The 17,395-nt window shown below is 43.8% G+C and overlaps 1 non-coding gene across 1 annotated transcript; it reads left to right on the top strand.

Annotated features, from left to right (window-relative positions):
* Nucleotides 1-2,023: 2,023 nt before the first annotated feature.
* On the top strand, nucleotides 2,024-2,161 carry LOC119948391. The gene has a single exon (XR_005456790.1). It is a non-coding gene; the product is annotated as a small nucleolar RNA SNORA7 (small nucleolar RNA).
* The last annotated feature ends 15,234 nt before the right edge of the window (nucleotides 2,162-17,395 follow it).

Raw genomic sequence — 17,395 nt, 5'->3', positions numbered from 1 at the left:
AACTGTTTGCCCCAAAATGTTTGAAACTCCAACTACAAATCTGGCTGAGGTCTTTCCTCTTCCTATCCAAGAACAAGCCAGAGAGAGAGTGTTGTGCTTCTTTTGTACTTTCTTTCATTCAGATTTATGGAATGTTTACTGTGTTCAGAGCACTGTACTAAGAGCTTGGGATAGTATGATACAACAATGAACAGTGACAAGAGCTTAGTACACTGCATCACACCCGATGGGTGCTCAATAAATACCATTACCAAAGGACTGAAATGCCAGACCACTGACCTTCTTCGACCTCTTCAAGTACCTTCTCCTCGATCTCAACCTGTCAAAGTTCCCGAGTTGATCACAACTGCCTATTCATGTGGATTCCTCCAGACTTTAAGCTCATTGTGGACAGGGAATGTGTCTATTTATTGTTATAGCATACTCTCCCAAGCACTTAGTACAGTGCTTTGCATGCAGTAGGTGCTCAATAAATGTGAATGAATGAATGAATTCACCAGGAAAGAGGAAGGCCAGTGTTTAATACAGTGCCTGGCACATTCATTCATTCATTCATTCAATTGTATTTATTGAGCACTTACTGTGTGCAGAGCACTGTACTAAGCGCTTGGAAAGTACAATTCGGAAACAGATCGAGACATCCCTACCCAACAACGGGCTCACAATCTAGAAGTGGGAAGACAGACAATAAAACAAAACAAGTAGTCAGGCATCAATAGCATAGTAAGCACTTAACAAACCCCATTTAAAAAAAAAATCCTATGGCTGGTGATTTCTGCAGTAGCTGAAGGCTATACGGGGATTTCAAAGACGTGAGCTCTCTTCACCCATTTCTTCCTAGCTTACATTTTTTTGCTTCCTCCCATGGTCAACTTCTCACTGTACACTTCTCTTGACTTTCCTGCTTCTGAATCCTTGTTCGTGTTTCTCTTCCTGCCTGGAAGTCTCCCCAACTTCAAGCCTGCCAGACTTTCTCCATCTTCAAAGTCCTTTGAAAAATTTCACCTCCTCCAAGAAGTCTTCCCTGATTAAAACCCAACCCCCTAGGTCACAGCAACCTAAAAACCACCCCCAATAATTATATATTACCCCAACCCTCAGCAATCAGATGTATGTACATGTAATCATTCAATATACATTGGCATATGTGGTACTTATTAAGCACTTACTATGTGCCAAGCACTGCTTTAAGTGCTGGGGTAGATACAAGTTAATCAGGTTGGACATAGTCCCTGTCCCACATGGGGCTCACACTCTTAATCCCCATTTTCCAGATGAGGCAACTGAATCCCCCGAGAAGTGAAGTGACTTGCCCAAGGTCACACAGCAGACAAGAGGTGGAGCTGGAATTTGAACCCAGCTCCTTCTGACTCCCAGGTCCGTGCTCTATCCACTACGCCACGCTGCTTCTATGTGCATGCAATCACTCTATTGCATATTCAGCTATTTATTTATGCAGATATTTCATCATGACATCCTTGGGCTTATCCTTGTCATACCCTTGTTCTTCCTCCTGGACCCACTATTTGCGAATAATTTAAATCTATCTGCCTCCCACATTAGACTCTAAGCCTCCTGAGGGCAGAGTAGAGTTCTTGTTTCTAGTTTACTATCTCGAGCACTTACTATAGTACACTGCACATGATAGATCGTTTGATCAATACTATTGATTGACTAACATGTACATGTCTGTGATTAAATTCCACCTCAGGAAGGAAAGGTTATATTTTCACCCACACAGATCCAGGACCTGAAATGGAGACTGTGAGCCTCATGTGGGACAGGGACTATACCCAACCCAATTTGCTTGTATTCACCCCAGCGCTTAGTACAGTGCCTGGCACATAGTAAGTGCTTAACGAATACCATTGTTATTATTATAGAGGCCCTTCCTCTTACCTTTGACAGGTTTCCATGGTAAGCTGTGTTTGTCATCATCATCACCACCATCATCATCATGATTTATTATTAACATTGTTATTATTATAATCACCAATAATAATAATAATGGTATTTGCTAAGCCCCCTCTCAGGATGGCACCTGGAGAGTTTCCAGTACTCTACCAGTCTTGGCTAAGGGAGGGAGAGTCAAGCAGAGGCATACCCATTCCATTCCTAGTGGGGCCAGTGGCTAGTGAGTGGCAGGCAATCTGCTACAAGACAAAACTCACCTGTGCTGGTTAGCAGCGTCATGGGAGAGTCGAGGGCAGAGACTCAAATTTACTGCACAGAAGGAGACAATGGTAAACCACTTCTGGATTTGTACCAAGAAAACTCTATGGATACACTATTATTATTATTATTATTATTATTATTATTATTATTATTATTATTATTACACTACCAGAATGATTGTAGATGGAAATGGGGCGTTCTGGGAGAGAGGTGTCCATGGAGTCACTGTGGGTGGGAAATGACTCGATAGCATAAGACAAGATAACATTTATTAAGCACTGTACTAAGTGCTGTGACTTAGTGGATAGAGCACGGGTCTGAGAGTCAGAAGGTCCTGGATTCTAAACCCAGTTCTGCCACACAACTGCTGTGTGACCTTAGGCAAATCACTTCACTTCTCTGGGCCTCAGTTACCTCATCTGTAAAAAATGGGGATTAAGAGTGTGAGCCCCATGTGGGACAGGGACTGTGTCCAACCTGATTAACTTGTATCTACCCCAGTGCTTAGAACAGTGCTTGGCACATAGCAAGCGCTTAACAAGTACCATCATTATTATATTGCACAATCTGATAGAAAACAGCAGGAATATATCCATTTTACGGATGAGGAATCTGAGGCACAAAGAAGTTAAGTGATTTAGCAGTGTGGGTCAGTGGAGAGAGCACAGGCTTTGGAGTCCGAGGTCATGGATTCAAATCCCCACTCTGCCAATTGTCAGCTGTGTGACTTTGGGCAAGTCACTTCACTTTTCAGTGCCTCAGTGACCTCATCTGTAAAATGGGGATTAAGACTGTGAGCCCCCCGTGGGACAACCTGATCACCTTGTAATCTCCCCAGCACTTAGAACAGTGCTTTGCACATAGTAAGCACTTAATAAATGCCATCATCATTTGCCTGAGGTCACACAGCAGATAAGGGTCAGAACCAGGATTAGAACCCAGGTCCCCTGACTCACAGGCCTGAGCTCTTTCCACTAGGCTGTACTGCTACAGTGTGTAGAGCACTATACTAGCCCTTGAGAGAGCACACCAGAAGTAAAAGATCCAGACCTTGCCCTCAAGGAGCTAAAGGCAAACAGGTTAACCAGGGAACATAAATACACATAATTAAAAGATTAATGTGATAAAAATAAGAGTAAGGAATTGAAGACATATATGCACCTGAGTGACAAGGTGGTCGATGGGAAGTGATTACATGCTGTCAGTTTATTAATACCTGGTGAAGCAGAGGGAGGGGTAGAGATAAGAGGAAAGGGGGATGATATTGGTAAAGGGAAGTACGGCCAAAAAGAAATTTAGGTAGACTTGTTGATTTCTGAAGTCACCAGGAGCCTAAAATACACAAATATACCCTCCCCACATACACGCAGTCTGTAAAACTCATAAAGCTCTTTGGAGTCTTTCAGGATGAAAGGCACTACATAAATACAATATATTATTAATACAGTACATATGCAAGCTTGTGTTTCTAGTTAAAGCTGCCAAAAATCTCCTAATGGAATCTGATGTTTCACGCCACCCAGCACAAGATGAAATGATGCACCCTCTACCAGTCTGAATTGTTGAGGTGAATTTTAATTGGGTCGAATATGACCTCTTGCTGAGTTTAGAGGAAGAGAGGGGCATCCCAGCAAGCAGGTGTATGTAGGTATATGGCAAGCAGCGTGACCTAGTGGAAAGAGCCCGGGCCAGGGAGTCAGAGGTTCTGGGCTCTAATCCTGGCTCTGCCTCTTACCTGCAGTGTGATCTTGGGCAAATCTCTTCACTTCTTTTGGAGAAGCAGCATGGCCTAATGGAGGGAGCACGGGCCTGGGAGTTAGAGGACCTGGGTTCTAATTTCAGGTCCATCACTTATCTGCCATATGACCTTGGGTAAGTCACTTAACTTCACTGAATTAAGTCATTTAGTTCCTCACCCGGCATAAAACTCTACCCATGTATAGTTGCCTCCAGGCCAATTCCCACTTCAGCATTAAACAGCTGCATCCCTGAGGAACACTTTCCCCCTCCTCCAAGGATAAATTTGCTACATCCCTGAAACAGACTACAGATTGAAAGCAAAGGGATCCATGCCCAGGATCTCAGAGGAGGGAAATAAATCTTGCAGGCTACTGTCAGCCTGCCCGGATTTCAACACAAGGTCGTGGGTATTGCCACTCTTTCTCCTTTATTGACCCATCTGGACTGCTTGCTCATGAATGAATCCAAGCCCATACCTCCAACTCCCCCCTACAGAGTCCCGATGGATGGAGGAAATGCCTTACGATCAAATAAACAAACACGGAAGCCATCATTTAATAAGAGGAATTAGAGACAAAAGCGCAAACACCACATTCCTTATTAAAAGCAGACTCATGGTTCACAAATTGTTGACAGCACTACCCGAGTTCATTTATCTTTCGGGATCGTGTGCCTAGCTTTACCAGATTGAGAACTGGAAATCAGGATAGACAGAGAGAAAGGAAGAGCTGAAGTACTTGTCTCAAGCATTAGAGCTTGCACATGACATTCTTGACAGGACTTCAGAACGCTGAAAAGTATCTTCAAATAATAGCTCATTAAATACTAAACCTAATTCTTCCATTTTAGCTCCCATGCCACAACACGATACCTTCCGAAGCTGGGGAGAAAAAAACGGCTGTCCCTCTGCCTCAGTCCTGAACTGGTCACCACCCACCCCAGATTTCTGTCTCCTCCAGTAACCACGGGATGTTTGGAGGAGCTGTGTGACAGTTACCCTCTTTGACAACCATCTTCACTGTTATGGATGCAACATCACAACCCTAACTTTTCCCTTTAATTACCCATCATGGACCAATCAACAAAGTACCTATTAACCTTTCTCAAGCCTTCTGATATCCATAACTTTTCACTCTAAGTCATAACGTTTATTTCCTCTAACAACCTCTCGTGGACATCTTGTCAATCAATCATTCAAGATTACTTTTCAAACACTTATTAGGTGCAAAGTACTGTACTAGTCCCTTGGAAGAGTACGATCGATCGAAGACCATAAGTTTGTATTCCCCCTCCCAGCCCCACATCACTTATGTACATATCTGTAATTTACTTATTTATGTTAATGTCTGTCTCCCACCCTAGACTGCAAGGTTGTTGTGGGCAGAGGACATTTCTGTGTCTAGACTGTGAGCCCGCTGTTGGGTAGGGACCATCTCTATATGGTGCTGACTTGTGCTTCCCAAGTGCTCAATACAGTGCTCTGCACACAGTAAGTGCTCAATAAATATGATTGAATGAATGAATGTTATACTGTATTGGAAGAGTACAATTGGTTAGTAAGTTTATAAATTATATGATTAAATATATGCATATTTCATATTTATATTCATATATTATGTATAAATGATGTAATTTTATTTATTTGTATTCATGTCTATCTTCCCTCCCTAGACTGTAAGCTCATTTTGGGCAGGGACTGTGTCTGTTTATTGCTGTATTATACTCTCCAAAGAGCTTAGTACAGTGCTCTGCACAAGGTAAGTACTCAATAAATGCGATTGAATGAATGAATGAATAGTACAGTGCTCGGCACACAGTAAGCGCTCAATAAATACGATTGAATGAATGAATGAATTAATGAAATACTAAAGAATGAATGAATGAGTTTATCAACATCTTTTTTGAAACTATTTTTTGTGGTATTTTTTAAGCACTTACTATGTGCCAGGTGCTGGGGCATAGTAAGCACTTAGTACAGTGCTCTGCACACAGTAAGTGCTCAATAAATACAATTGAATTTATATAATCTAATCAGTTTAGGCACAGACCATGTCCCAAGTGGGGTTCTCAGCCTTAATCCCCATTTTTACAGATGAGGTAACTGAGGCACAGAAAAGTTAGGTGACTTGCCCAAGATGACACAGCAGACAAGTTGCAGAACCAAGATGAGAACCCAGGTCCTTTTGACTCCCAGGGCCGTGCTCTACCCACTAGGCACGCTCCTTCTCTATTGATACCTTCAGCCTGTTCAAACTTCCAGCAGTAAGGAATCTCACATGCTTGCCATCTGCCTGCTGTGTGAATAATAATAATATTTATGGTATTTGTTAAACCCTTACTATATGCCAGCCATTGTACTAAGCACTGAGGTGGATACAAGCAATTCAGGTTGGACACAGTCCCTGTCCCATGTAGGGCTCACAGTCTCCATCCCCATTTTACAAATGAGGTAACTGAGGCACAGAGAAGTTAAGAGACTTGTCCAAGGTCACACAGCATATAAGTGGCCGAGCCAGGATTAAAACCCGGGACCTTCTGACTCTCGGGCTGTGCTCTGTCCACTACACCATGCTGCTTCTTGTTTGTTCTGAATTTACCACTTTCAAGCTTCCTTATCCTAGTGTTGTCAGGCTCTGCCGAGCAACAATTCCGCAATCCCCATGTCTCTCTTCTTTATGATTTTGAAAATGTCCATTTTATCTCCCCTATCCTTACTTGTGAACACATTCAATTGTCCTTCATACTCAAAGACACCACTGCCACTGCCAGTGAAAATCACCTACGAATGTGTGTATGGCTAAAAAGGCCAACACAAGGACCCACAGTCCTGGTTCCTTGTCATGTTGTCAACTGGTGAACAGTGCAACCGTATTAATGTTAATTCCGTATCAAAGCTTTTCAGCCACATTGGTGTGCATAGATTCATTCATTCATTCAATCGTATTTATTGAGCACTTGCTGTGTGCACAGCACTGTACTAAAAGCTTGGGAGAGTACAATAGAACAATAAACAGACAAATTCCCTGCCCACAAGGAGCTTACAATCTAGAGGATGGATAGAAGCTTGCTATTAGTAAGCTCCTTGTGTTCAGGTATACCAACTCTCTTGTATCAATCAATCAAACAGTCAGTGATATTTACCAAGTACTTATTGAGTGAAGAGCACTGCACTAAGCACTCAGGAAAGTACAACAGAGTTGGTAGGCTTATAACAGCAGGCTTACAGTTTAAAGCTTACTGTCTATTGTACTCTCCAAAGCACTTAGTACAGTGCTGTGCTCACAGTAAGCACTCAATAAATACTATTGATGAATGATTGTAACAGCATCTTCAAATATAAAAGGCAGATTTATGCACATATGTAGTTAATTATGAACTTTACTTATTTAATAATAATAATTATGTCATTTATTAAGCTCTTACTATGTGCAAAGCACTGTTCTCTTTCCAAATTCTGGCTCTAACTGTTGGCATTTCTAGATATGCTGTTTGCTTCCATTAACTCTGTCATTTGTGTCTGTCTCTCTCCCCAGTTAAACTTTAAGCTCCTTGAGGGCAAGGTCTGCGTACTTTATCTCTACTGTATGCTTCCCTAGAACTTAGAATAATAATAATAATAATTGTGGTACTTTTGAAGCACTTACTGTGTGCCAGGCACTGTACTAAGCGCTGGGATGGATACAAGCAAATCAGGTTGGACACAGTCCCTGTCCCACATGGGGCTCACAGTCTCAATCCCCATTTTACAGATGACATAACTGAGGCCTAGAGAAATGAAGTAACTTGCCCAAGGTCACACAGCAGACAAGTGGCAGAGCTGGGATAAGAACCCATGACCTTCTGACTTCCAAGCCTGTTCTCTATCCACTACGCCAATAGTGCTGTGCACATAGTAGCTGCTCAACCAATACTATCGATGATGATGATGATGATGATGATGGTGATGATTGATGATGTCTGATCCAGAACAAAAATACCAAGAATGAAACTTGAAATCACTTCCCATCAAGAAGAAAAACCTTCATCTTGAAGCCCACTAAAATCGGAATTCTATATGTTGGATGTGGTAATTGTACTGCAGCACCAGGACAAATTATTTACATGAAACCCTAGGCAGAAGAAGTTCAGAGGAAGAAAAAGAAAAAGAAAAAAATAAACAGAGAAAGCAGATGAGAGCGGTGACTCTCATCTTTGTCAGTGCAATTAGAGACACTTTAGCTATATACCAGCAAAAGTGCTTTGTGCAATACCCCCTAAGCCCTCAGCATTAGGACAGAAAATGATAAACAAGGCAATAAACAAGAGCATTAGTCATATGCCAATGAAGAGGATGCACAAATATCTTCCAAAGCCTTTGATGGCCCATTCTCTTGGAAATCAGTCAGGTCACCGAGGTGGCTGCACTGAATCAGCAGAGAAAATGTGACTGAGAGACTCATTCGCTCAAGTTGGATCCTTCTTACCATCCAGAAATTCTGTGAGCAGGGAGCAGACCCATCTCTCACTGAAAGTCGGCACTCCTAGTGCCTGGATGGCTTTGGGATCTCATTGTCTTCTCCGGGAAATGGCCCCAAAGAGGCCACTACCCTACAAGGCTCCTCCATTCACAGCGGACTCACCCCTGGCTCTAGGATGCTTTTGAAATCAGACAGCTGCTCCATCAAATTCATATGACTTGTGCTGTGTTCTTTCAGGGGGTGGGGGAGAGATCCATGTGTATGCTTACATGCATGTGTGATCCTCTGACGGGAAGCATCATTAACAAATTCCCCTGCTTCCCTTCTGGACTGCCCATTCCTTCCTGCTGTTGGCAACCAGAAAAATCAATCAATCAACCAATCAATCAATCTATAGTGTTTATTGAACACCTACCCAGTGAAGAGCACTGGGTATTAAGTGCTTTGGAGAGTCCAATAGAATTAGTCAGGCAGTCAATCGTGTTTATTGAGTACTTACCATGTGCAGAGCACTGTACTGAGTTCTTAGAAGAATATAGTATAATGATAAAAATACACATTCCCTGCCCACGACGAGGTCACAGTCTAGAATCGAGTAGTTAGTACACATGATCCTTTGCCCTAGAAGATCTTTCAATCCAGAAGGGGAAACGGATGTGAAAATAAATTATAGGCATTTAATTGTACTTTCCAAGCACTTAGTACAATGCTCTGCACACAGTAAGTGCTCAATAAATACGACTGAATGAAAGGTAGGAGGAAGCAGTAGATTATTAAAATATGAACATAAGCGTTCCGGTGGGGGCAGGGGTTGAGTACCCAAATGCCTAGGTGATGCAGAAGTGCTGAAGTGGAAGTAGGGGGGGAAATAAGGTGGAGAGATGACAGATTAATCAGGGAGGGCTTTCTGGAGGAGATATGCTTTCAGAAGGGCTTTGAAGATGGGGAGATCAATTGTCTGTCGGGGCAGGGAGCATTACAGGCAGTAGGGAGATCTAAGCAAGGGGTCGAAAGCGAGAGAAATGAAGTTGAGGCATGGTGAGTAGATTGACGTTAGATGAGTGAAGTGCTGCAGGTTCGGTTGTAGTAGGGGAGGAGCAGAGAAAAGAAGGAGGGGGGAGAGCTAATTGTATGCCTTAAAGCCATTAGTGATGAGGTTAGGTTTGATGTGGAGATGAATGGACATCCACTGGAGGTTTGGAGGAATTGAGAGACATGCATTCATTCATTCAATCGAATTTATTGAGCGCTTACTATGTGCAGAGCACTGTACTAAGCGCATACATGTACGTGTGATGGTTTAGAAAAAATGATCTGGGCAGTAGATTGAAGTCTGGCCTGGATCAGGGGAGAGGCCGGAGGCAGGGAAGTCAGAGAGGAGGCTGATGTAGGAGGAGTTGAGGCTGCGGCTTTTACCATAGGGTTGGTCTCAAGGCAGGGCCTGAGATCAGGCAGGCTTTCCCTGGGCAGCAACTGCCAATCAGATGGACTTGTGGGACACTCAGTAGGCACACGTGAGGATGGTTTGCTCAAAGAGAGTAACCTCTCTCCTAATCGCCTCATCGAAGCCAGTCTATCTGATGCAGGGGTCTCCCAATGGTCTGCTGCCAAACAATGTTGCCCCCGGGCTTCACTACTGTCTTTCTAATTAATCGATGAATTAATTATGGTATTTGTTAAGCACTTTCTATGTGCCGGGCACTGTACTAAACGCTGGGGTGGATACAAGCAAATCAGGTTGGGCACAGTCCCTGTCCCACATGGAACTCACAGTCTCAATCCCTATTTTACAGAGGAGGTAACTGAGGCCCAGAGAAGTGAAGTGGCTTGCCCAAGGTCACACAGCAGACAAGTGGCAGAGCTGGGATAAGAACCCATGGCCTTCTGACTCCCAGGCCCATGCTCTTTCCACTACACCCTGCTGCTGCTGTACATTTCTTTACGTTTCTTCTGCCTTCCAAGTGCTGTCTGCACCAGCCCAGTTTAAGATTTCCCCATCCTTCTGTCCTGAAGTGCAACCGAATCCGCAAGGAGCCAATCTAGCTCTTATTGTTAAGAGACAGGTGGATTCTGTAAATTTCTCTCTGCCTGTCTTCAGGCCACTGTGTTCACATATAATCTCAACTTCACCAAAACAATCTTTTTTCTCTGCAGCTTGATTTGGGATGTGCAGGTCTCTAGGCCAACTGTATCTTAAAATAAAAAGCTGCATTAATTAACATAATTGAATATCACTGATGAGATCAAACTGATTTTTCACGATAGTTAATAAAATGCTATATGCTCCCATTATATGGAGCAGTCATAGTAAGGATTTAAATGTTCTTTGAAATAAAACTGCAGCTGTAACATTTACCCTTAGAGGAATTGTGGTATGAAAACTTATCTTTAAAGAGAAATGCTTTGGGTTCTGTTACATGACATAATAACAATGTGGAAGAATCTGAGGTGTAATTGTTAATGAAGTCCTTGAGCACAAAGACAAAAGAAATCCTATTTGGGATTATTCATAAGAGAAATGCTGTCTATTTCTACATGGTAAGCTTATTGTATGCTGCAGAGCTAATGTTGTTAGGTGACACTGATTTATAAAATACTGACAGGAACAGTGACATATCAGACAAAGAATACTGATGCAAGACTTGTTCGTCTCAACAGAAATGTCTCTCTGGACTAAAAACAAAAACCACAGAGAGTCTTAGCACAATGGTAAGACCAACAGTATTAACTTATATAAGGAAAGATATTTGAGAACCATCCCACAGTACACGTCTCTGTTTACCCACATATACTTATTGCCTTGCGTACTCAAAGACAATGGTGGATTTCAAGCTGGGCATCCATTCCTCACACCGGGCCCATCCAGAGAAGCCCCTCTTCCCAGTGCTTAGAACAGTGCTTGGCACATAGTAAGTGCTTAACAAATACCATTATTATTATTATTGTGTTGAGCTGTTTATTATTTGCAATGCCTGTTTTCTATTCTGCCTCAGTAGCCTGCAACCTGTCTCCCGATTTCCACACCCAAGCTGACCCATCTGCTGCACTGGCCTCTCCCCCTCGTCCCCCTCTCCATCCCCCCATCTTACCTCCTTCCCTTCCCCACAGCACCTGTATATATGTATATATGTTTGTACATATTTATTACTCTATTTATTTATTTTACTTGTACCTATCTATTCTATTTATTTTATTTTGTTAGTATGTTTGGTTTTGTTCTCTGTCTCCCCCTTCTAGACTGTGAGCCAACTGTTGGGTAGGGACTGTCTCTATATGTTGCCAGCTTGTACTTCCCAAGCGCTTAGTACAGTGCTCTGCACACAGTAAGCATTCAATAAATACGACTGATTGATTGATTGGTTTCCCAGCCGTCCACTGCCAAATTCATTCATTCATTTGGTCGTTTTTATTGAGCGCTTACTCCATGGAGAGACCTGTGCTAAGTGCTTGGGAGAGTACGATACAACAGTAAACAGACACTTTTCCCACCCACAACGAGCTTACAGTCTAGAGATAGTGTCAAGACCAGGTTTCACTCTGCTGGTCCTGCTCTCCCTGCTTCTGGAGGGGGCCCTCTCAAGTCCCCATTTGGCAGCTGGGGTACACCCCTGCCCCCCATTTTCCTCACCAGTCCTTCCTGGTGAAGCTGTGTCACCATGGGCCTTGCCTGGCTGCTTGAGAGTTGACTGTGTTCCAAGGCTTCATTTGTGTTGCTCCTGTTCTGCCACTTTGCCATCAGCATGGCCCTATTAATAGAAACGTGCTTCCAATCCCGACAATGCATGCGATGCTACAAGTAGATGCCTTTTCGAGAAAGTGCGTCTATTATCGATTCAGCTTTCTCAGAGCTGGCTACCTGGAGGCATGTCAAATCCTAATGGAAGCCTAGGGAAGGATGCTTGAGCTGTTTTCCTCTGAGTCGGTGGGCGAATGTTTATCTCAATGTGTCATCTGACCAAAGTACCTTGGAAATGGCAGGCCCCATCCCGGAGTGTGGTCTATTGCATCACTCTCTAAGACACCACCTGGAAAAATATCCAGCTTTAATTAAGCGTGACAGTCTCCAAATAAAACTTTGTTTAAGCAGCGAGGGTTGGGTTTGTTTTTGGCATGTGGAAGAACGGATTTTAAATGGGAAAGGAAAACAGCTCACAAACAGCAAACTCATATATGTGCTTTTGTGGAGGCGGACAGCCGGAGAGAGCGAGAACTGTTTATTGCAATTCGGTAGACTGTGCTCTCAACATCGGGTCAGAGAAATCATGAAGCAGTTGTCGGGGGAGGGGGAAGGGGAGAAGGGGGTATGGGAGTGGGAGGGAACAGCATACCCAAATCGAGGTCCCCTTTCCTCTCTATCAGAACCTGGGATATAGTCACTCACTCAGGGAGAATAGCAGTTTAAGGTAGGAATGAGATTCTGTGTATTATCTCGGTAGTGGCTCCCTGTTCATTGCCGCTGCTGAAGCAGCATGGCTCAGTGGAAAGAGCCCGGACTTTGGAGTCGGAGTTCATGGGTTGAAATCCCACCTCCGCCAATTGTCAGCTGTGTGACCTTGGGCAAGTCACTTAACTTCTCTGGGCCTCAGTTACATCAAATGTAAAATGGGGATTAATACTGTGAGCCCCCTGTGGGACAACCTGATCACCTTGTAACCTTCCCAGCGCTTAGAACAGTGCTTTGCACATAGTAAGCACTTAATAAATGCCATCATTATTATTATTATTATTAGTGGATAGAGCCCTGGCCTGGGAGTCAGAAGGACCTGAGTTCTAATCCCAGCTCTGCCACTTGTCTGCTGGGTGAACTTGGGCAAGTCACTTCACTTCTCTGGGCCTCAATTACTTCCTCTGTAAAATGGAGATTAAGACTATGAGCCTGCCCCATGTGAGACATGGACTGTGTCCAGCTCAATTACTTTGTATCTACCCTAATAATAATAATAATAATGGCATTTATTAAGCGCTTACTATGTGCAAAGCACTGTTCTAAGCACTGGAGATGTTACAAGGTGATTAGGTTGTCCCATGGGGGGCTCACAATCTTAATCCCCATTTTCCAGATGAGGTAATTGAGGCACAGAGAAGTTAAGTGACTAGCCCAAAGTCACACAGCTGACAACTGGCCGAGCCGGGATTTGAACCCATGAACTCTGACTTCAAAGCCCATGCTCTTTCCACTGAGCCATGCTGCTTCTCAATGCTTAGTACCAATGCTCAATACCAATGCTTAGTACGGTGCCTGGCACATAGTAAGCGCTTAACAAAGACCACAGTTATTATTACCACCATTGCCCCAGCCCAAAGTGAAGCTATGGGAAGTTCCACAAGCACCCGATTTCTGGTCGCTTTAATGCAGAGGCTCAGAGCCCCTTCTCCACTACTGAACAGCCCATGTGAAAAATTTGCCAATTGACAGAAAGTTTTTACCAATCTTTTCTCTTCTCCAAGAGGTCACCTTGTTATTCACACCTGTCCCCTGTCCTGACACTGGTGTACACGTCTTTATATTCCACTACTTCCTCCTATCTGAATTTTTTGTGTGTGTCTGTCTCCACTAGACTTTAAGTTCTTTTGGGGGTATGGATCATGTCTACAAACTCTATCATACTCTTCCAAGTGCTTAGTACAATGTTCTGCACCCAGTGGACCGTAAACTCCTTTAAGACAAGGGATCCTGTCTACTAACTCTACCGTACTTTCCCAAGTGCTTTGTACAGTGCTCTGCGCAAAGTAGGTGCTCAATAAATATGATCAACTGACTGATTCTGTGTTTCACCCATTTTACAGATGAAAATGCTGAGGTACTTAGATTCATTCATTCAATCATATTTATTGAGTGTTTACGGTGTGCAGAGGACTGTACTAAGCGCTTGCTAAAGTACAATATAGCAATAAACAGTGACATTCATTCATTCATTCAATCGTATTTATTGAGCGCTTACTGTGGGCAGAGCACTGTACTAAGCGCTTGGGAAGTACAAGTTGGCAACATATAGAGACGGTCCCTACCCAACAGTGGGCTCACAGTCTAGAAGGGGGAGACAGAGAACAAAACAAAACATATTAACAAAATAAAATAAATAGAATAAATATGTACAAATAAAATTAATAGAGTAATAAATACATACATATATACATATATACAGGTGCTGCGGGGAAGGGAAGGAGGTAAGGTGGGGGGTGGAGAGGGGGAGGAGGGGGAAAGGAAGGAGGGGGAGAGGAAGGAGGGGGCTCAGTCTGGTAAGGCCTCTTGGAGGAGGTGAGCTCTCAGTAGGGCCTTGAAGGGAGGAAGAGAGCTAGCTTGGCGGATGTGCAGAGGGAGGGCATTCCAGGCCAGGGGGAGGACATGGGCTGGGGGTCGACAGCAAGACAGACAAGAACGAGGCACAGTGAGGAGATTAGCGGCAGAGGAGCGGAGGGTGCGGGCTGGGCTGTAGAAGGAGAGAAGGGAGGTGAGGTAGGAGCGGGCGAGGTGATGGAGAGCCTTGAAGCCGAGGGTGAAGAGTTTCTGCCTGATGTGTACGTTGATTGGTAGCCACTGGAGATTTTTGAGGAGGGGAGCAACATGCCCAGAGCGTTTCTGGACAAAGACTATCCAGGCAGCGGCGTGAAGTATGGATTGAAGAGGGGAGAGGCAGGAGGATGGGAGATCGGAGAGGAGGCTGATACAGTAATCCAGATGGGATAGGATGAGAGCTATTCCCTGCCCACAATAAACTCACAGTCTAGAGCTCATTCAGATTCAGCAACATAGCCATGAACCTTCAGTCAGGCAGAATTCCAAACACATTTTCACCGGTAATGACACTGACGATGATGGTATTTGTTAAGCACTTACTATGTGCCAGGCACTGTTCTAAGTGCTGGGGTAGATACACGGTAATCAGGTTGGACACAGTCCCTGTCCCACATAGGGCTCACAGTCTTAATCCCCATTTTGCAGATGGGGGAACTGAGGCACAGAGAAGTGCAGTGACTTTACCCAAGGTCACACAGCAGACAAGGCGCAGAGGCAGGATTAGAACCCAGGTCCTTCTGACTCCCAGGACCGTGTTCCACTCGTTAGCTAGGCTGCTGCATTGAAACCAAGGGAAAGTCTCTAGCTAGCAGAGGAAGCTTTCCCATTCATTGGGTAAAAAAAGCTCAGGTTTTCTTTCAAGCCTCAACAACTAAAAAGAAGAAAATACAGGATTGGGGTAGTTCCTCTTACCTCCTCCTTAAGAAACTTTTTATATTGTCCTGAGAAGAGGGCTCTGAACCACAGAAGAGCTCAGATACAAAGGGTGAAATTTCCCCCTGGGGTCAACCTAAGTTCAGAGCTGTAAGAATTGATCCTTACCTCCTGCCCTAAAATACCTTCCCGAAGCTTTTATTCCAGAGGAGACTGTCATTTAAGACTTAAGTGCTGAGCAGTAACATGAATCCACCCCACACTTCCCACCAGCTAGGAAAGAGGATGAATTGCTACCTTCCATGCTTCCCAGGGAATTTAAGCTCCAGCACTAGGAAATGGAAATGGGCTCACAGTGAGACAAGGAGTGACCCAGGAGTGAAGCTTGGCCCAGAAATTTTGCATTTCCTACCCCACATCTGTGAAAGACATACCAAAGGCACCGTCTAACTTTCTTGACGAAAATCTACCTCAAGCCCATCCTGGGTCAAAGTATTATTAAGGTCACATCTCCTCCAAGAGGCTTTCCCTGATTAAGCCTTCTTTTCCCCAGCTCACTCTCCCTTCTGGGTCATCTGTGCACTTGGATCTGTGACCTTTGGACAGCTGATATTCTCCCCACCAGCAACCCCATGGCACTTATGTACATATCTTTAAATTATATATTACAAATTATTTATTCACATTAATGTCTGTCTCCCTATCTAGACTGTAAGCTCGTTATGAGCAGGGAACAAGTCTGCTAATTCTCTTCTATTGTACTCTGTCAAGCACTTAGTACAGTACTCTGCACGTAGTAAGAACTCGATAAATAACACCGATTGATTGATTAGCCCTCTGAGCTCAAAGCGGAGCACAATTAGAAGGCTTCCATCTGCTCGGATCCCGAGATCCCAATCAATCAATCAATCGATCATATTTACTGAGTGCTTACTGTGTGCAGAACACTGTACTAAGAGCTTGGGAGAATACAATATAACAGAGTCGGTAGACACATTCCCTGCCCACAACCAGCCTACAGTCTAGAGGAAGAGACCGACATGAATATAAATAAATGAATGAGGGATATGTCCATAAGTGCTGTGGGGCTGAGGGAGGGTTGAATAAAGGGAGCAAATACAAGTTCAAGGGTGACGCAGAAGGGAGTGGGAATATCCCGGTCTTACTTCTACCACCAACTCCAAGAGGGCCGGAACATTCCGCCTCTTCTCCCTGAGCCTCAATTGCTGTATCTGCAAAATAGGAAATTTGGTTAATAAAAACAACAAAAAACTCCAGTAGTCCAAGATGGGATCATTCAAAGAGCATCCTTTATCAAAAAAGCCACAGTGTTCTCCAGTGAGCCACTGGGATTTGTCAGCTGCCTAATACAGCTACTCTGATACAAGGATAGATAAAGATAAAAACTGCCTCCAGAATGACAGTAGATTTGGCGGGGTGGGGGGGGGGGGGGGACTTACAGAGAGAGAGTCAAAAACGGGTATCAAGCTTCATTTTATATGAAAGTCTCTCCAAGCCATAGCTACATCCAATTTTCTGTATGCTTGTAAGGACTGGATCTACTGAGAATGATGGTTCTGACTGTTTTGATGATATTTAATGATAGTAATAATAATAATTGTGGCATTTGTTAAGCACTTACAATGTACCAGGCACTATACTAAGCACTGGGGTGGATACAAGCAAATTGCGTTGGACACAGTGCTTGTCCCAAGAGGGACTCATAGTTTCAATCTCCATTTTACAGAGGAGGTAACTGAGGCAACAGAGAAGTGATGTGACTTGCCCAAGGCCACACAGCAGACAAGTAGCTGTGCTGGAATTAGAACCCCTGACTTTCTGACTCCCAGGC

This window comes from Tachyglossus aculeatus, chromosome X4, assembly GCF_015852505.1.
Source record: "Tachyglossus aculeatus isolate mTacAcu1 chromosome X4, mTacAcu1.pri, whole genome shotgun sequence".
NCBI lineage: Eukaryota > Metazoa > Chordata > Mammalia > Monotremata > Tachyglossidae > Tachyglossus > Tachyglossus aculeatus.
This window is presented reverse-complemented; position numbering and strand designations above follow the sequence as displayed.